This window comes from Dipodomys spectabilis, unplaced genomic scaffold (assembly GCF_019054845.1).
Source record: "Dipodomys spectabilis isolate Male_0828 unplaced genomic scaffold, ASM1905484v1 ptg000219l, whole genome shotgun sequence".
Classification (NCBI taxonomy): domain Eukaryota; kingdom Metazoa; phylum Chordata; class Mammalia; order Rodentia; family Heteromyidae; genus Dipodomys; species Dipodomys spectabilis.
In genome coordinates, this window is record NW_024870896.1 from 4,906,249 (window position 1) to 4,926,704 (window position 20,456).

General features: G+C 52.1%; 1 long non-coding RNA gene and 8 other non-coding genes across 9 annotated transcripts in view; all 9 read right to left on the reverse strand.

Annotated features, from left to right (window-relative positions):
• Window positions 1-6,898, reverse strand: part of LOC122122975 — a 50,286-nt gene extending 43,388 nt beyond the window's left edge. The window contains exons 1-5 of the long non-coding RNA XR_006150224.1: window positions 6,757-6,898; window positions 5,632-5,782; window positions 3,418-3,563; window positions 2,287-2,437; window positions 73-218 (exon numbers count right to left, since the gene is read on the reverse strand). This is a non-coding gene — a long non-coding RNA (uncharacterized LOC122122975). The remainder of the gene's footprint in view (window positions 1-72; window positions 219-2,286; window positions 2,438-3,417; window positions 3,564-5,631; window positions 5,783-6,756) is intronic.
• On the reverse strand, window positions 2,074-2,167 carry LOC122123075. Its single transcript, XR_006150289.1, has one exon. It is a non-coding gene; the product is annotated as a small nucleolar RNA SNORD116 (small nucleolar RNA).
• On the reverse strand, window positions 3,167-3,263 carry LOC122123025. Its single transcript, XR_006150241.1, has one exon. It is a non-coding gene; the product is annotated as a small nucleolar RNA SNORD116 (small nucleolar RNA).
• Window positions 5,419-5,512, reverse strand: LOC122123076. Its single transcript, XR_006150290.1, has one exon. It is a non-coding gene; the product is annotated as a small nucleolar RNA SNORD116 (small nucleolar RNA).
• Window positions 6,506-6,602, reverse strand: LOC122123026. Its single transcript, XR_006150242.1, has one exon. It is a non-coding gene; the product is annotated as a small nucleolar RNA SNORD116 (small nucleolar RNA).
• A 2,525-nt stretch (window positions 6,899-9,423) lies between the features above and the next one.
• On the reverse strand, window positions 9,424-9,518 carry LOC122123037. The gene has a single exon (XR_006150253.1). It is a non-coding gene; the product is annotated as a small nucleolar RNA SNORD116 (small nucleolar RNA).
• Window positions 9,519-12,790: 3,272 nt separating this feature from the next.
• On the reverse strand, window positions 12,791-12,886 carry LOC122123035. Its single transcript, XR_006150251.1, has one exon. It is a non-coding gene; the product is annotated as a small nucleolar RNA SNORD116 (small nucleolar RNA).
• Window positions 12,887-14,867: 1,981 nt separating this feature from the next.
• LOC122123039 lies at window positions 14,868-14,959 on the reverse strand. Its single transcript, XR_006150254.1, has one exon. It is a non-coding gene; the product is annotated as a small nucleolar RNA SNORD116 (small nucleolar RNA).
• Window positions 14,960-15,584: 625 nt separating this feature from the next.
• LOC122123036 lies at window positions 15,585-15,680 on the reverse strand. The gene has a single exon (XR_006150252.1). It is a non-coding gene; the product is annotated as a small nucleolar RNA SNORD116 (small nucleolar RNA).
• Between the last annotated feature and the right edge of the window lie 4,776 nt (window positions 15,681-20,456).

The window sequence follows — 20,456 nt, forward strand, 5'->3', positions numbered from 1 at the left end:
CGGCAAGCCTTGAGCAGCTCCCACCCACACCAAGGACCAGCACGGAACCCCCTTGGGCCCAGTAAGGCTCACCTCTCTCTCCCCGGGGCCGATGCACTGTCCACGGCGGGACAGGGAGCAGGCCGGGCGGCTCGCGCCCCTTCAAGGCTACACTGCTCCCTGGGCCTGGCATGCACCCCGAGGTCCCGCTGACCGAAGGCATCCTGGGCAATCAGCGCCTGGGGACCGAGAACAATCAAGAGCGCCGTTGAGGAAAAGGAACGAGGCCAAGAGCTGACCCGTCACGCCAACTCGCAGCTTGCCCCAACTCCACAGCTATCTGTCTTCTGCTTTCCGGTGCCACCCTCCTCCAGGGGTTTCGGCACGACCATGCGCCTGTGACAGCGCTCGGGGTCTACCAAGCCAGATGAGGGGGCCCGTGGGTGGGGGCATGCGTGCCTGTGTTGCGTGTGTGTCTGTTCGTGGGTGTGCGGGTGTGCGGGTTCGCGTGGGCGTCAGGTTGGTGTGGGCCAGCTACCCTGACCCACTACCCAGTCCTGTGTAGTTGTCGCAGGACCACGCCTTGAAATCTCTGCCCGCCACCTGCACACACCCATGCAGTGTCTGCCACTCACAGCCCGTCTCCTTTCACCAGCATCGTCGTACCGGCAACAGGGCCCAGGGGGCGCCCGCGCTAAGCTGCTTCTCCTTCAACCCTCCTGCACGGACTCTGCCAGGGCCTCTGCCCACTGTCGGGGGAGGACTGGGGACGCCTCTGAGCCGCCTGCTGACGGCAGGCTCCTCGGAGCCCCAATTCACAAGGCCCTGCCCAACACAGAGAAACACAGAGCCTGCCCAATGCTCCTCCTTCCCCCCCGCCACCCCCCACACACACTCAGCCATGACGGCCCTACCGACCTAGACCCATCCGGCCCAAGGCCTGCCCACTCTGCCTATCCTGGCCGGGCCATGCAAGCATCCACCGGCTTGGCTCGACTGCCACAGTCCCGCTAACGGACTGCTAGTGCTTTGGCCAAGGACCTGCACCCACACCTCCATCGCACCCCACGGGCCAACCGCGGGACTCCTCAGCCTCCTCCCCACAGGCCTGCGCAACCTGCGCTGCCGGCGGGGGACACTAACGGCACAAGCGCCCGCCACCATCACACCGCGCACCCTGCCCAAGGCTGTCCCCAGACCAGCAAGAAAACTCAGCGGACAGTCTCTGCCCAGGCCCCGCACTCCGCCTCAAGTCAATCCTGGGCCTGGCCGCACCGCACTCTGCACCCCCGGGGGTGGATTTCCCCAAAGGGCCCGGGCGCTTGAAACCCGCACCCAACCACCCCTCCCCACCCCCCGTTCCGCAGTGCACCAAATGCGCCTGCAGGGGACCAGGGCACACAATGACCACAGGGCCCAAACCAGCCCCACTGCAGCTCCCCGCCCGCCCGCCCGCCCGCCCGCCCGCCCCATGGGGAACTCAGCCCTGGCCACTGCAAGCCGCCAAACGCACCCCTGCACTGCGCACTCCTCCCACTCCCCGCATGCCAACAGGGACCCAATCCTCTCCTAGCTGGCTCCACTGTCCGCCCCAAGGCGGGCTCTCCTTCCCCATACCCTCAACGGGGAACCTCTGGGCAGCCAGACTTGGTCTCTGGGAGACCAACACCAAGCCTGCGGGGGTGGGCTAGCCCAAACCTCGGCCACACACACCTCGGGCCACAAAACCTCAACACCACACACGCTTCTACTGAGGGCACACGCTTCTACCTGGGGATCCAATCACCACGCGCACATCTGTCAAACACCTAGGCGCCTCCTCCTCTTCCTACCCGGGGACACAAGCCACGCACCGGCTGCCCCGTCACAGCCCAGCCGGCCAGAGGCCAGGGATGCCTATCGCGGGCACAGGCTGGGCGTGGCCTCCATCCACCTAACCAAACTGCCCCACAGAGCGAGCGTGCTCCCAACCCACAGCAAGCCCAGGATGGCAGTGTCTGAGTGCCAGGGAGGCGGTCTTCAGCAAGCGCCCCGCAGGTGCAAAGAATGTGTGCGACTGCGACTCGGGCCCCCGCTCCTACACTACCTGACTGTGGACCTCAGTCACGATGAGAACGACGGTTATAGAGTTTTCACTCATTTTGTTCAGCTTCCAAGGAATGTTATTTTGGGGAGTCATCATCGATCCAAGCACACCCGCTGGGCGCCAAGCAGCACACGGCACGCTGGGCGCCAGCAGCTCGGGGCAGGCCAAGCTCCAGCCCACACCGACGACAGCGGGACCCCCTCGGGCACAGCGAGGCTTACCTCCCTCTCTCCTCGGGGCCGATGCACTGTCCACGGCGGGTCACGACCCAGCAGGCCGGGCGGCTCGCGCCCCTTCAAGGCTACACTGCTCTCTGGGCCTGGCTGCCAACCCGTGGCCCCGCTGACCGAAGGTCTCCTGGGAAATCAGCGCCTGGGAGCGAAGAGAAATCAAGAGGGCCGTTGAGGAAAGGACCAAGGCCAATGGCTGACCCGTCGCGCAAAACTCCCTCCTTGCCCTAGCTCCATAGCTCTCTTTCATTCTCCTATCCCGCCCTCACGGGGCTTGTCTGGCCCATGAGCACAACAGCTCGTAGGAAGGCAGGCAAAACTTGGGGCCCATTAGTCGCACAGGATGTATGTGTGCGCGCGCGCGCGTGTGTGTGTGTGTGTGTGTGTGAGCGGGTGCACGTGCGTGTGTGTGATCGTGTGCCTGTGCCTGGGGGTTGGGGTTTCTTTGTGCAAGTGTGAGACGGTGGTGGTGAAGGGATTGGTTGTTGGAGTCTACGCGTTGCGGTGTGTCCAAGGCAGCCGTTTGCGGGTGCATGCCTTTCAAACGCTGCCTATTCGTCCCCTGGACAAGGGACTGGCAGCCCGACGGCGCCCACGTGGCCAAAGACCACGGAGTCGGCAAGCAGAGCAAGGATGTGCTACTAACTGGTTGGCTGGCAGCTCTAGACACTTGAGCAGAAGCGAGACCCAGACGGGTCGGCCCAACCTCGGCCTCACAGGCAAGCCCCACTGGAGAAAGGAACGGTGAGTGCCAGGGCCCACTGCCGTGGCTGGCTACCTGTCTAGGGCTGCCGCCCGTGCCGGGGCACAAATGCGTGTGAGGGAAAGGCCTTCCTGGCTCCTACACTAGCTGGCTGGTGCAAAAAGTGCCGGACCTCAGTCACCGATGAGCGGAGACGGGAGTGAGTTTTCACTCATTTTGTTCAGCTTTTCCAAGGAATGTTTTTTTGGGGAATCATCATCGATCCAAGCACAGGCTCTGGGCGCCGAGCGGGACCCGGCCCGCGGGGCGCGAGCAGCACTGGCCAGGACATTTGCCGCAACGCCGAACGGCAAGCCTTGAGCAGCTCCCACCCACACCAAGGACCAGCACGGAACCCCCTTGGGCCCAGTAAGGCTCACCTCTCTCTCCCCGGGGCCGATGCACTGTCCACGGCGGGACAGGGAGCAGGCCGGGCGGCTCGCGCCCCTTCAAGGCTACACTGCTCCCTGGGCCTGGCATGCACCCCGAGGTCCCGCTGACCGAAGGCATCCTGGGCAATCAGCGCCTGGGGACCGAGAACAATCAAGAGCGCCGTTGAGGAAAAGGAACGAGGCCAAGAGCTGACCCGTCACGCCAACTCGCAGCTTGCCCCAACTCCACAGCTATCTGTCTTCTGCTTTCCGGTGCCACCCTCCTCCAGGGGTTTCGGCACGACCATGCGCCTGTGACAGCGCTCGGGGTCTACCAAGCCAGATGAGGGGGCCCGTGGGTGGGGGCATGCGTGCCTGTGTTGCGTGTGTGTCTGTTCGTGGGTGTGCGGGTGTGCGGGTTCGCGTGGGCGTCAGGTTGGTGTGGGCCAGCTACCCTGACCCACTACCCAGTCCTGTGTAGTTGTCGCAGGACCACGCCTTGAAATCTCTGCCCGCCACCTGCACACACCCATGCAGTGTCTGCCACTCACAGCCCGTCTCCTTTCACCAGCATCGTCGTACCGGCAACAGGGCCCAGGGGGCGCCCGCGCTAAGCTGCTTCTCCTTCAACCCTCCTGCACGGACTCTGCCAGGGCCTCTGCCCACTGTCGGGGGAGGACTGGGGACGCCTCTGAGCCGCCTGCTGACGGCAGGCTCCTCGGAGCCCCAATTCACAAGGCCCTGCCCAACACAGAGAAACACAGAGCCTGCCCAATGCTCCTCCTTCCCCCCCGCCACCCCCCACACACACTCAGCCATGACGGCCCTACCGACCTAGACCCATCCGGCCCAAGGCCTGCCCACTCTGCCTATCCTGGCCGGGCCATGCAAGCATCCACCGGCTTGGCTCGACTGCCACAGTCCCGCTAACGGACTGCTAGTGCTTTGGCCAAGGACCTGCACCCACACCTCCATCGCACCCCACGGGCCAACCGCGGGACTCCTCAGCCTCCTCCCCACAGGCCTGCGCAACCTGCGCTGCCGGCGGGGGACACTAACGGCACAAGCGCCCGCCACCATCACACCGCGCACCCTGCCCAAGGCTGTCCCCAGACCAGCAAGAAAACTCAGCGGACAGTCTCTGCCCAGGCCCCGCACTCCGCCTCAAGTCAATCCTGGGCCTGGCCGCACCGCACTCTGCACCCCCGGGGGTGGATTTCCCCAAAGGGCCCGGGCGCTTGAAACCCGCACCCAACCACCCCTCCCCACCCCCCGTTCCGCAGTGCACCAAATGCGCCTGCAGGGGACCAGGGCACACAATGACCACAGGGCCCAAACCAGCCCCACTGCAGCTCCCCGCCCGCCCGCCCGCCCGCCCGCCCGCCCCATGGGGAACTCAGCCCTGGCCACTGCAAGCCGCCAAACGCACCCCTGCACTGCGCACTCCTCCCACTCCCCGCATGCCAACAGGGACCCAATCCTCTCCTAGCTGGCTCCACTGTCCGCCCCAAGGCGGGCTCTCCTTCCCCATACCCTCAACGGGGAACCTCTGGGCAGCCAGACTTGGTCTCTGGGAGACCAACACCAAGCCTGCGGGGGTGGGCTAGCCCAAACCTCGGCCACACACACCTCGGGCCACAAAACCTCAACACCACACACGCTTCTACTGAGGGCACACGCTTCTACCTGGGGATCCAATCACCACGCGCACATCTGTCAAACACCTAGGCGCCTCCTCCTCTTCCTACCCGGGGACACAAGCCACGCACCGGCTGCCCCGTCACAGCCCAGCCGGCCAGAGGCCAGGGATGCCTATCGCGGGCACAGGCTGGGCGTGGCCTCCATCCACCTAACCAAACTGCCCCACAGAGCGAGCGTGCTCCCAACCCACAGCAAGCCCAGGATGGCAGTGTCTGAGTGCCAGGGAGGCGGTCTTCAGCAAGCGCCCCGCAGGTGCAAAGAATGTGTGCGACTGCGACTCGGGCCCCCGCTCCTACACTACCTGACTGTGGACCTCAGTCACGATGAGAACGACGGTTATAGAGTTTTCACTCATTTTGTTCAGCTTCCAAGGAATGTTATTTTGGGGAGTCATCATCGATCCAAGCACACCCGCTGGGCGCCAAGCAGCACACGGCACGCTGGGCGCCAGCAGCTCGGGGCAGGCCAAGCTCCAGCCCACACCGACGACAGCGGGACCCCCTCGGGCACAGCGAGGCTTACCTCCCTCTCTCCTCGGGGCCGATGCACTGTCCACGGCGGGTCACGACCCAGCAGGCCGGGCGGCTCGCGCCCCTTCAAGGCTACACTGCTCTCTGGGCCTGGCTGCCAACCCGTGGCCCCGCTGACCGAAGGTCTCCTGGGAAATCAGCGCCTGGGAGCGAAGAGAAATCAAGAGGGCCGTTGAGGAAAGGACCAAGGCCAATGGCTGACCCGTCGCGCAAAACTCCCTCCTTGCCCTAGCTCCATAGCTCTCTTTCATTCTCCTATCCCGCCCTCACGGGGCTTGTCTGGCCCATGAGCACAACAGCTCGTAGGAAGGCAGGCAAAACTTGGGGCCCATTAGTCGCACAGGATGTATGTGTGCGCGCGCGCGCGTGTGTGTGTGTGTGTGTGAGCGGGCGCAGGTGCGTGTGTGTTCGTGTGCCTGTGCCTGGGGGTTGGGGTTTCTTTGTGCAAGTGTGAGACGGTGGTGGTGAAGGGATTGGTTGTTGGAGTCTACGCGTTGCGGTGTGTCCAAGGCAGCCGTTTGCGGGTGCATGCCTTTCAAACGCTGCCTATTCGTCCCCTGGACAAGGGACTGGCAGCCCGACGGCGCCCACGTGGCCAAAGACCACGGAGTCGGCAAGCAGAGCAAGGATGTGCTACTAACTGGTTGGCTGGCAGCTCTAGACACTTGAGCAGAAGCGAGACCCAGACGGGTCGGCCCAACCTCGGCCTCACAGGCAAGCCCCACTGGAGAAAGGAACGGTGAGTGCCAGGGCCCACTGCCGTGGCTGGCTACCTGTCTAGGGCTGCCGCCCGTGCCGGGGCACAAATGCGTGTGAGGGAAAGGCCTTCCTGGCTCCTACACTAGCTGGCTGGTGCAAAAAGTGCCGGACCTCAGTCACCGATGAGCGGAGACGGGAGTGAGTTTTCACTCATTTTGTTCAGCTTTTCCAAGGAATGTTTTTTTGGGGAATCATCATCGATCCAAGCACAGGCTCTGGGCGCCGAGCGGGACCCGGCCCGCGGGGCGCGAGCAGCACTGGCCAGGACATTTGCCGCAACGCCGAACGGCAAGCCTTGAGCAGCTCCCACCCACACCAAGGACCAGCACGGAACCCCCTTGGGCCCAGTAAGGCTCACCTCTCTCTCCCCGGGGCCGATGCACTGTCCACGGCGGGACAGGGAGCAGGCCGGGCGGCTCGCGCCCCTTCAAGGCTACACTGCTCCCTGGGCCTGGCATGCACCCCGAGGTCCCGCTGACCGAAGGCATCCTGGGCAATCAGCGCCTGGGGACCGAGAACAATCAAGAGCGCCGTTGAGGAAAAGGAACGAGGCCAAGAGCTGACCCGTCACGCCAACTCGCAGCTTGCCCCAACTCCACAGCTATCTGTCTTCTGCTTTCCGGTGCCACCCTCCTCCAGGGGTTTCGGCACGACCATGCGCCTGTGACAGCGCTCGGGGTCTACCAAGCCAGATGAGGGGGCCCGTGGGTGGGGGCATGCGTGCCTGTGTTGCGTGTGTGTCTGTTCGTGGGTGTGCGGGTGTGCGGGTTCGCGTGGGCGTCAGGTTGGTGTGGGCCAGCTACCCTGACCCACTACCCAGTCCTGTGTAGTTGTCGCAGGACCACGCCTTGAAATCTCTGCCCGCCACCTGCACACACCCATGCAGTGTCTGCCACTCACAGCCCGTCTCCTTTCACCAGCATCGTCGTACCGGCAACAGGGCCCAGGGGGCGCCCGCGCTAAGCTGCTTCTCCTTCAACCCTCCTGCACGGACTCTGCCAGGGCCTCTGCCCACTGTCGGGGGAGGACTGGGGACGCCTCTGAGCCGCCTGCTGACGGCAGGCTCCTCGGAGCCCCAATTCACAAGGCCCTGCCCAACACAGAGAAACACAGAGCCTGCCCAATGCTCCTCCTTCCCCCCCCCGCCACCCCCCCCCCACACACTCAGCCATGACGGCCCTACCGACCTAGACCCATCCGGCCCAAGGCCTGCCCACTCTGCCTATCCTGGCCGGGCCATGCAAGCATCCACCGGCTTGGCTCGACTGCCACAGTCCCGCTAACGGACTGCTAGTGCTTTGGCCAAGGACCTGCACCCACACCTCCATCGCACCCCACGGGCCTACCGCGGGACTCCTCAGCCTCCTCTCCACAGGGCTAGCCCAAACCTCGGCCACACACACCTCGGGCCTCAAAACCTCAACACCACACACGCTTCTACTGAGGGCAGGTCCCACCCACACCAAGGACCACCACGGAACCCCCTTGGGCCCAGTAAGGCTCACCTGTCTCTCCCCGGGGCCGATGCACTGTCCACGGCGGGACAGGGAGCAGGCCGGGTGGCTTGCGCCCCTTCAAGGCTACACTGCTCCCTGGGCCTGGCATGCACCCCGAGGTCCCGCTGACCGAAGGCATCCTGGGCAATCAGCGCCTGGGGACCAAGAACAATGAAGAGCGCTGTTGAGAAAAGGAACAAGGCCAAGGGTTGACCCATCACGCCAACTCGCAGCTTGTTCCAAATCCCTATTTGTCTTCTTGTGTCCAACTCTGAATGTGTTCAGCATGACCATGAACTTGTGACCGGCTCCTGGTTTATCAAGCCATATGTCGGGGCCCATGGTTTGGGCATGTGTGGCTGTTGCGTGTGAATTGGATTGGGTGTTTGTTGGTGTGCATTTGTGGGGCATAAATTTGTTGTGGGATAGCTACCCTGTTGGAACCAGTCCTTGGTAATCTCCTGGGGCTTCCTGCTCTCAGGCCCATGCCTTGATATCTCTGGCAGTCAACTGCACTCATCCATCCTGTGTCTGTCACTCAAAGCCTGTCTCGTTTCACCAGCCTAGTACCACCAACAGGGTTCAAAAGCAGCTCTGGGCAGGCCATTGCCAGAACGCCAAATGCAAGCCATGACAATCTCCAACCCACACTCAGGACAGTGGGACCCTCTTGAGTACACAAAGGCTTACCTTGTTCTCCTCAGGGGCAATGCACTGAACATGAAGGGTCCTGGAGCATGTGGCCGACTCAGGCATCTTCAAGGCTATACAGCTCTCTGGGCCTGGCTTCCAACCTGAGGCCACACTGACCCAAGGCCTTGTGGGAAATCAGCGCCTGGGAGCCAAGGGAAATCAAGAGCCTCGTTGAGCAAAGACCCAAGGCTAAGGGCTGACCCGGCACAAGTCCCTCTTTACCCTAGCTCCATAGCTATCTTTCATTCTCTTATCCACCCCTCATATGGCTAGCCTTTTCCCTGAGCACAACGGCTCGTAGGACAGCAAGCAAAACTTGGGATGCATTATTGGGTCGGTGAGTGTTTGTGTGTGTGTGTATATTTATGCGTACATGTATTTTCGTGTGCCTGTGCCTGGGGGTGGGGGTTTCTTTGTGCAAGTGTTAGACGGTAGTGGTGAAAGGATTAGTTGTTTGAGTTTATGCATTGCAGTGTGTCGATGACAGCCGTTTGCCAGTGTACGCCTTTCAAACGCTGCGTATTCGTTCCCTGGACAAGGGACTGGCAGCCGGACAGCGCCCAAGTGGCCAAAGACCACGGAGTTAGCAAGTAGAGCAAGGATGTGCTAACTGGTTAGCTGGCAGCTCTAGACACTTGAACAGAAGCGAGACCCAGACGAGTCGGCCCAACCTCGGCCTCACAGGCAAGCCCCACTGGAGAAAGGAACGGTGAGTGCCAGGGCCCACTGCCGTGGCTGGCTACCTGGCTAGGGCTGCCGCCTGTGCTGCGACACAAATGCGTGTGAGGGAAAGGCTTTCCTGGCTCCTACACTAGCTAGCTCGTACAAAAAGTGCCGGACCCCAGTCACCGATGAGCGGAGATGGGAGTGAGTTTTCACTCATTTTGTTCAGCTTTTCCATGGAATGGTTTTGGGGAATTATCATTGATCTATGCACAAAGAGTTTTGCCACAGGTGAGAAGAGAACACTCGATTTCACAAGAATTTCCAAGAGTGCTGTTTGGCCACTTGCATTTCCCTAGCATTGGGTAGAATGTAGAAAACGACTCCTAATGGGATACCAGTCCCAGTCCATGTCAACAATGTCCCCTCCACAAAAGAAGCTTGGCTTACCTTTCGGGGCCACACAGTCACTTGATAGGTATTGGTGAATAAACAAGGCCTGCACACTGGCCATAAACTCTGATCTTCCACCAAGGCAGGCCCCTCGGTGACATGCTTCCTGTCGGGCTTCCACCAAATTAATCCCTGTAAATTGGTCACAAATCAAATGCCCACTTGAGAGAAGGATGGGAGCAAAGAGTGACAATCACAATCTACTTTATCTGTATGTCTGTCTAAAGTGCTTTGATCCTTTCTGTGTTCTCTTCCTCTTATATGTTGCTCTCCCTGAAGAGGGGGCCCGGCATGACTCCATTGCACACCTCATGCTTATGATTAGTGTGTGCATTTGTAGGTGGCAAGCTCTCCAGTCCCAACCAGTACCGACACCTGCTGCAAATCTATGTGGTATACCTCCTTCATACCAAGGGGCAGCTATTCGCACGATGCCAGCTATCACCTCCTGTGCTCAGTGGCAAGAGAAAAGGGACCTCCTGCAAGCCTCATTTCTCTCTAGACATCCCAGGGTAACTGCACCTTCTTTTTCGCTTCCTCTAAGCAAGGATGAAGCACCCTCACCCACCCTCTGCCAACTGAAACCCACCCAATGAGCAACTGAACAGAACTACTTCGAACCATCAAAAATAGATCAACCAGACACTTTGGGATGCCTGTGGCCACACAGGCCCAGAAGAATTACCTTCCTTCTGGACCACACTTCCTTGTACAAACTGATCAAACTCAACCTGGCCTTTGTACAACTATGCATCTACATGCCTTGTTTGTTGAGCATGCTGATAGCGACCCCCATGCATGCCTGTCTACCAGAAACAAGACAGTTCTAAGGCCCTGAGTCTCCCTGCTTAATTCATAAAACACACACACACACACACACACACACACACACCACACATATGGTGAATCTCACATGTCTAGACTGCCAAAAGACGATATAAGCTTTCAGCCCAAACAAGAATTTTGCCCAACAGTGCCATGTGTCTGCATCCTTACTAGTCACAGGAGCACCTCCTGAGGTCTGGCCATATTCCCAGTAGCCACCTGCCCACTGGGGCTGAGAACAGTTAGGTTCCTTTGTGACATAGCAGTGGAGGGTCACAAAGCATGGGGCTTGTGGTCTAGGCACCACCAACTTGTATAGGAGATCATTCAGTTGGGGGCTTTTATGACATCACAATCTGGAGAGTAGAGACATGTCCATGACAAAGTTGAGGATGGACCAAGGCACAAAGGTAATTCCATGATCTTATGGGTGGCAGTGTGGCTGTCTCATAAAGGTTCTTATTGCGTACCTTCCAAGTGCATCTTTGAATGGGTGCCAAGGCACATTTATCAGCCAGAGGCTGATCCAGAAGCTAGGTGGGCAGAATTAAGTGGGGCTTACCCCTACACTACAACCTCCCCTAAGTAACTAACTGGCCACCAAGGGGAGCCTCCTGCTGATGAAAGTCAAAAGGTAGCCCTGGGAGGAGTCCATAGTCTACTCAGCAACAAGATCCTAGTAGGCCATCCTAAGTGGAAGACTGCCGCTGGCTATTTCCCAATACAAAACAAAAGGTAAGAGGCCATTACAGGTGGGGGTAAGCTCACATCCATGTGTTTCCAGTGTGGAGTCAGGCTGGTCATGACACACCTATCCCATGAGGACCAGCACAGGTCAGGGGACGGGGGAGTGCTGGCCAAGCTACATTCCACAGACACTCTGTGAAGACATTATTGTCCCACTCACTGTCACCCCTTCCTGTCCTTTTGTTGCCAGTCCTGGGGCTTGAACTCAAAGCCTGGACAATGCACTTAAGCTACTTTTGCTCAAGGCTAGCAGTCTACCACTTGAGCCACTGTTCCACTTCTAGTTTGTTTATGTGGTACTAAGGGATTGAACCCAGGCTTCATGCATGTGAGGCAAGCACTCTACCACTAAGCCATATTCCCAGCCCCTCCATTACACTTTTGTGCACATCCTAAACAAGGATCATTGCCAAGTTTCTTCTATGTCTTTGTGTCCATGCTACCAGGGGAAATGGGTCCTGTCATACAGTGAGGCTTGTCTCATGTCCACAAGGGCCCTGAATCGAACTTGCTTCTTCCCTTGGATGTATATAAACCTGAAACTCACTATTGGATGCTAACTTCCTGCTTCTCTGCACTAACCTCAAGCAATTCTACCCATTGTCTCTTTTGACCCATCAGGCAGTCTCAACCTGCCATGCGTACCTCATAAAGAAAGGCATGATCTCAAGGTCTTTGTAGCTGACTGGGCATCTCTGTAGAGATGCTTCCTGGAATAGTTCATGAACATAAGTTAGGGAAAATAAGTCCTGCTTCACTCCTACACTAGCTGGGTTATGCAAACATGCTGAACTTCAGTCACCCAGGAGAGTAGGAATTGGGATTTTTCACTCATTTTCTTCAGATTTTCATGATATTTTGGGGACACCAAATCCAAGAACAATTTTTTGGCACAATTGCTCCTGTGAATCCCATCAGACATTTGGATGTCTTAAGACCTTCAAGACAGGCTGTATGAAGAACAATTGTAGGAAGTACCTCTCAGGACAGAGGGAATGCCCAAATTGGTAGACTGAAAGGGCGCCCTGGAGAAGGAATGAACCACATCTCTCTTAGGACTCAAAAATCATGACACCACCTACCCCACTGGTGATGAGAATGGTTTCCTCAGTGACATACCAGCAGAGAGGTCACCAAACAGCTCATGGGGCTTGCAGACAGGCACCACCAACTTGTACAAGAGAGCACCAAGCCACTTCCTGCACCACTGCCTGTGGGGCTTTTGTGACATCATGCCCTGGGGAGTGGAGACAAACCAATGACAAATTTGAGGATAGAACAAGACACAAAGGTCACTGGCCGAATCCTATGGGTGCTGGTGTGGGCTGTCTCACTTATGCTTCTGCTTCATCTCTGCTCCTTCTGCACACACACCCAACTGAGCAAAGCAAAAGACCTAGCACCTGAATGGATGGGCACTTTGGCAGAGCTGTTAGCCAGAGGCCATATAAGAAGCTGAGTAAGCAGAAGTAAGTGGGGCTTCAGCCCTATATTATCTAGGGTAGGCAACATGCTGGACCTCAGTCACCGATGAGTGAGAAGGGCATAAATTTTCACTCATTTTGTTCAGCTTTTCCAAGGCATGATTTTTTGGGGAATCATCATCGATCCAAGCACAACCATAGCCATTGGCCAAAAGGAGAGCCTAGAACTCTGCAGCCCTGAGGGGCAGAATAGAGTACTAGCATAACCTGTGGCCACTCATAGGGCTTTCCAATGTAGTAGGAATTAGAAAGACTGGCATCTTAGAGGTTGGCAGCATTGCCACCAATGTTAAACCCATAGAGAAAGCCTTGCTTACCTTTCTGAGCCACATAATGACGTGTGAGTCATCCCTAAAGACACAGTCTGCCTATGGGCCACAGTTTCCAGTTCTCCACAAAGGTAGACCCCTTTCTGCCATGCTGACAATGAGGCTTCCAAAAACATCACGTCCTAAAAAGTGGATACAAATCAGATGTCAAATTGAGAATCAGATCAGAGCACAGAGTTATGTCCTCTCTTACACGTTCTTCTGACACTCTCAAAACTGCCTTGATTTGTTTCTTCCTCTTCCTAGATGAGATAAGTATGAGACTGGGTTGGCTGTGTTGCATACCTAAGGAAGGTGTGGTGGCCATGGGTCAATGTCAGTTTGCAGGTGGCAAACTTGCTAGCTGTGGCCAATCTCTCACACCTGCTGCAATGCCACAGCTGCATACAACCTCCACAGCAAGTGTCTTCCCTCTACAAAATGCAAAATATCAACTCTTATTCACAATGTAAAAACACAAAAGTTCCTCTTGCCAATCTCATTGTTCTACTAAGACAACTTAGGTTGACTGCAGGTTCCTCTTCCATTCTAGTAGGCTAGGACAACTCTGCCCTGCAGTCTGCTGCAAATTGTCCCCAACCCCCCTCTTTCCCCCCCCCACACACACTGGAGCCAGAAGCCAGTGGCTCACACCTGTAATCCTAGCTACTCAGGAAACTGAGACATGAGGATTGTGGCTTGAGACTGGCCTAGGTAGAAAAGTCCATGTGAGACTCCTAGCTCCAATTAACCATTCAAAATCCAGAAGTGGCACTATGGCTCAATTGGCAGAGTGCTACTCTTGAGTACAAAGAGGCTCTGGGACAGTGCAAAGGTCTAGTTCAAGGCCTACAACCCACCAAAAAACAAAACAAAACAGAAAACACGGCATAGAACAACTTCATACAGCCAAAGTAGGATTACCCATCACCTACACTCACATTACCCTCTTGGATGATAGTGCCAAGTCAGGCTGAGAAGACTGACCTTCTGCCTGAACCATGCTTCGTTGTATGAACTAACAGAATTCAACCTGGCCTGTACATCTACACTGCTACCTGCCTTGATAGATGGGCATGTGGAAACCCTATCTAAGCATCAACTAAAATAATGCAATCTTGTGGGTGTCCCTCTTGCCTGCTTATTCCACAAACACACATACACAGGCTAACGTAGCCTTAGTGCAGCCCAGGGTCAAAGCTCACATCAGTGTTTTGCCTTCTAGTGTCCTGTATCAGCCTTCAAAGAAGTCAAACAAGCATGCCCCATGTTCTGGGCACATAGAGTCACCCTGTACCACTGGGACCTGGCTCAAAACACTATTTTTCAAGAAAAGGCAGAATTGTATACCTGGAAAGCTCTCAAATCTTACCCTATACAATGGCCAAAAAACACAAATCCAACCAATGGGACAGAAACTTGAGTTAGGGTGGACCTACCAAACCACATGTCTCACAAACCAAATCTAGACTTGAATCTGAGCCCTGGTGACTGCAATCCAGATACAGGGGTGAGAGTCTTTTCCCATCCCCAATGTCAAAATCAAATCTACTCAAACCATATCCAAACATTGCTCTGGCTTTTTACAAGGGACAAGTGGATAGTGAAATGGCAAACAAGGGAATGACAATCATTAGGAACACAAATCCATGCTTCACAGGAACACCCACCATGTGCCAACCAACAACTCCCCCCTTTTGATGGAAGGCTCTACAACCTTCTGAGTAGATTCAAGGCCACTAGGGGGAGCATCCTGCTCATGAAAGAGTTCTTATACTAGCAAGGTGATGTAATCATGCTGAACTTCAGTTATAGATAATCCATAGTCATAGGATTTTTCACTCATTTTGTTCAGATTTTCGTGACATGATTTTTTGAGGCATCACCAATCCAATTACAGTATTTTGGAACGAATACTCCACGAAACACATGGGGCATTGAGTTGGCCTAATACCTTCAAGAAAGACTATGATAAGGACAACTGTGGAACACATCTCTGAGGCCACAACTTGACAGAATATTGGGTAATCCTGGGGAAGGAAGAAATAGTATCATTTTGAGAACTAAAATACCATGGGGTACCACTTACCTGGTGATGATAATAGTTTCCTCAGTGACATAGCAGCAGAGAGGTCACCAAACAGCTCATGGGGCTTGTAGACAGGCACCACCACCAACTTGCACAAGAGAGAGCCAAGCCACTTCCTGCACCACTGCCTGTGGGGCTTTTGTGATATCATGCCCTGAGGAGTGGAGACAAATCAATGGAAAACTTGAGGATAGAACAAGGCACAAAGGTCACTGGCCGAATCCTATGGGTGGTGTGGGCTGTCTCACTTATGCTTCTGCTTCATCTCTGCTCTTCCTGCACACGTACCGAACTGAGCAAAGCAAAAGGCCTAGTGCCTGAATGGACAGGCATCCTGGCACAGCTACCAGTCTTTGCCATGCCCCAAGCTGAGTGGGCAGAAGGAAGCAGAGCCTCAGCCCTACACTACCTAGGAAATTCACTGTGCTGGACCTCAGTCACCGATGAGTGAGAAGGGCATAAATTTTCACTCATTTTGTTCAGCTTTTCCAAGGCATGATTTTTTGGGGAATCATCATCGATCCAAGCACAGCACTATGGCCACGAGACAGAAGGAAAGGCTAGGGGTTTGCACCCTGCAGAACAGAATACATTTCCCGTATGGGCCTTGGCCACCTTTGGGGCCTTGGATGTGGTAGGACTGAGAAGCACTGCCAACTGAGAGGTTGCCAACTCTACCAGTCCAAGCCAATAACATCATTCCCACAGAGAAATCTTTGCTTACCTTTCTGATCCACACAGAGGCCTGCAAGGCATCCCTGAAGACACACAGCCTGTAGATTGGCCACGCCCTCAGGACTTTCTGCTGCTGTAACCATGGGGTATTTATGACATCACACCCTGGGAAGCGGAGACAAATGAAAGAGCAATTGAGGAAAGGATCAAAGCACACAGTTACCTCCCTGCCTGCATGCTCTATAGGTGTTCCTGGCACTCTCAAAACTGCTTTGCTTTCCTTTGCTTCCTCTAGTACTTAGACTCAAATAAACTGCAAATGAGAAGACAAAAGCATGGATGACTTTGCCTCGATCTTTTACATGCCAGTGTAAGCAGTCTCACATATACTGCACTATTGTCTGTTTCTCCTTATCTATTAGTACAAGAGCATGTGTGCCTCCTCTGCCCTTGGGAGATGTGGTACATGGGATCAGTTTTGAGTCATGATATGCCATATGCATATGAACCCCTCACTGTTTCATAGGTAAGTTGCTCTAGCCTCCTATCAGATCCTACTTGGTCCAACTCAAATCCTTTAGTCCACCTAATCACCAAAGGGCTAGCCATTTAAAAGAAATGACCTTTACCCATGTCCTCTCTTCTCCTCCAAACCCCAGGCCAATAAAATGTGTCTCTGAGGTTTTCATCCTCTGTTCCCCAGCCAAAACATGACCCTATCCATGCACTCATAGTCATAAAGCCAGAAATAAATGCATTGTAACAATCCTGGCTCTTCATAGATGTAATCTCTAAATGAGAGACACTTTGCTTTACCTGGTCTAATCACATACATTTCTGTATCTCATTGGAATATAAAACTGTAAATAATGTACTACTTCCTGAACTTGTATAGTGTTTATTCAAAATTAAACCCAGATAAAGTTAAAGATAGCAATGATTTAGAAACCAAGATTGAGATATTCTCAAATGAAAAAGATACTTCATGTAAAAATACCCAATAATTCACTCAAAAAATAAACATAATAGTTAAAGATATGGTATGGTACATTTATTTCAAAAGTACTTTAAGTTCTTATCCTAATTTTCTGAAGTATAGATAATGATTCTAGTGTACTCAGCAAAGCAAAGCAGAAGAAAGAAAAATACTGTCAGAAAGTCATACACACTTAAAATTAAAAGCATAATTACATACATTGTATGTAGAATTAGATACTTCTTAATTGCATCTTCTTGTTTCCTCACTATTCCAGTAAATAATCCAGTAAACATATCTATTTACAAAGTTGTCCCAAGTGAACAATGTACAAATTCTTTTATTATATAAAAAGTGCTTATGGGGCTGGGAAGGTGGCTCAGTGGTAGAGCGCTTGCCTTGCATGCATGAGGCCCTGGCTTCAATTCCTCAGCACCACATAAGCAAGAAGAAAAAAGCCAGAAGTAGCACTGTGGCTCAAGTGGTAGAGTGCTAGCCTTGAGCTGAAGAGCTGAAAGACAGGGCCCAGGCCCAGAGTTCAGGCCCCATGACCGGACCTCAAAAAAAAAAAAAAAAAAAGTGCGTATGATAGGATACTAACGTTCTGTAACCTAATGTTCTATGTGTCCTGTTGAAAAGGTATTCTCACACTTGTGTGAGCATTAAGATCTACCAAATAGAGGCAGACTGCATTTATCTCATCAGAGAGACAAGTTAAAGAATTGAAATTTAGGCAAAAACAAGGAATTTACTTTTTTTTTTTTTTAAAAAAAGAGCACAATAAGAAAAAAATCTTGCTCAAGTAGCAAGTCTAAAGACCTGAGATAAAATCCTGGTACCACAAAAAGAACTTTTAAGAAGCAAATGGGGTATGAAATTATCTTTTATGATTACAATACAAATCATCACAGAAGCACCAAATTTTCCAAATGTGCCAGATACGTAATCAATACTTGCCACATCATAATTCACAACAAGAATATTTTTATGCAACATAAAGTGGTAAAAGAAAATGAAATATGTCAGCTGTTGCTAACTGCAGCTAGAGGCAGTGTGAAGGGATATAGGAGCTGATGAAAATTAGAAAATGCAGAGATAGAAAAGTGACAAAAATCAGCAGGGGTCCCTAAACTCACCAGAACTTGGGCCCTTAATAAATACATTGTGAAAATGCTTTTTGATAGTAAAACTAAAAGCACCTAAGAGTAGGAATATTCTCAAAGTAAGAGATAAGAACGTTAAAAATTTATCCCAATAGTGCATAGGAAACTGTGTGTGTGTGTGTGTGTGTGCGTGTGTGCGTGTGTGTGTAGTACCATGAAATTTATTTTGAAATATTATCTAGAATATAATGAAAGAAAAGCCTGGAAAAGAAAAAAATGGCAATATGGAAAAGAAATAGGGATAGATGGAATAAAAATGAAACATAAGCTGGGCAATGGTGGGTCATACCTGTAACCCCAGCTACTCAGGAAGCTGATATCTGAAGATGACATTTCAAAGCCAGCGAAGGCAGGAAAATCTCTGAGTTTTTTTTATCTCCAATTAACCACCAGGAAATTGGAAGTGATGCTGTGGTAGAGTGCTACACATGAGCAAATGCTAGACTTGAGCAAGAAGAGCTCAGGGACAGTCCTCAGGAAATAAGTTCAATCCCCATGACCGACCAAAAAGAAAAGAAAGAAAGCTCAGAATCAGCACCCAGACCTGAGTTCAGCCACAGGATTAGGAAAAAAAGAAATTTGACAATCATAGGACATCTCACATAATAACTAAATAAAATAACATTTCTAGGGTGCACATTCATCATGACAGATCATATTTTGGAACATAATACAAATAATGAATTTTAAAGTATTTAAAGCATACAAACACTTCTGATCAAAATTAAAAATGGAATGAAAAATGAAAATTTAATTTAAAAATCATGTAACTACTGAGGTAATTTGCAGTAGAGAAGGACCATAGAAAGCAGGAAGACAGAATGAACTACAAATAACTTAAGGATAGAGTATATCAAGTTTTGTGCATTTGGGGCTGGGAATGTGGCTTAGTGGTAGAATGCTTGCCTAGCATGCATGATGCCCTGGGTTCGATTCCTCAGTACCACATACACAGAAAAAGCTGTGACACAACTTGTAGAGTGCCAGCCTTGAGCAAAAGAATCTCAGGGACAGTGCCCAGGTCCTGAGTTCAAGACCCAGGACTGGCAAAAAAAAATGTGAATTATAGCTATGAATGTCTTTAGACAAATCTATAAAGCACTGGTTCTTTTTTTTTTTTTTTTTTGGGTCCGGTCGTGGGGCCTGAACTCTGGGCTTGGGTACTGTCCCTCAGCTCTTCAGCTCAAAGATAGCGCTCTACCACTTGAGCCACAGCGCCACTTCTGGCTTTTTTCTTTTTGCTTATGTGGTGCTGAGGAATTGAACCCAGGGTCTCAGGCATGCAAAGCATGCGCACTACCACTGAGCCACCTTCCCAGCCCCTAAGTACTGGTTCTAATACAAGAAACAAATGGAGCTCACATAAAAATAGAAGTAAATTTCCAAAGTAACCCAAAGAAAAAAAATAAAAAAGAAAACAAACAGGAAAAGTAGGGCAACACAAAGCAGGAAACTAGTTTAACTGAATGAAACTGAAAGAAAAATAGAGAAAAGTGACTGAAATGAAAAGATGCTTCTCTTTAAAGATAAATAAAACTACCTATCTAAATACATGTTTCCTAGGCTGATTATGAGCTGGATTCAAGGGATCATCCAACCTCAGCTTAACAAATGGTAGAACAACAGATTTGTCATATCTAGATAAAGGGTGAAAGTATAAAACTGAAAAAAGGTGGGGGAAGAACATTAGGCTTAATATTCACATGCCAACTCTTCATATTCATGTAGGAAGCCTATATATTATCACCATGAGCTCAAAAGATTCCACTTAATGGGAGAATCAGATATGGAAAAATTAGAATTTAATATATGTAGGAGTGGCAGAAATCTAAGACATTCTACCTATGGGCTAGAACTAAGTTAGTAAGAGGATCAGTCCATGTCCAGTGGCTTAGAAAAGAAACATTGTATTATTCAGCAACAATGATTTTTTTATTATGATTTTTTTCATACTTTCCACAGAGTAATTGTATGATTGAGGCATGGCCGTTCAAAAGACACAATTTTCCTGCTGCCCAGAAAAAAGGACCTAAAGAAAATTAACTCTATTCATTTGTCCAAGGATAGTGAAGAGTAGAGACAAGAGATTATATCATCTATTAATAGATATACTAGAATATTTTCTTCTTGTAGCTGTACATAGATATGAGGAAAACCTATTCATGTGTCAAAATGCTACCCATCTAATTATCCCTATTCCTCCATCCATCCCATCATTTGTCCTTTCATTAAAATATTATTTTTATAATATTATAGACATCTTACCAGTAAGAGTAAATTGTAACATCCTTCAAGAAATCTTCCATGGAAACACCCCCAAATGGGTTTCACACAGCTTAGTGTAAGCACTCTTCTTTCAGACATGCAGTTCCACACATCTGACTCTTCTCTACCTGTACTTCTCTTCCTTCTTCAGTATTCTCAGCATTGCAGAACTCCACCTGAGAGAATCTTACACAATCTGAACCACAGAGCCCAAACACCAA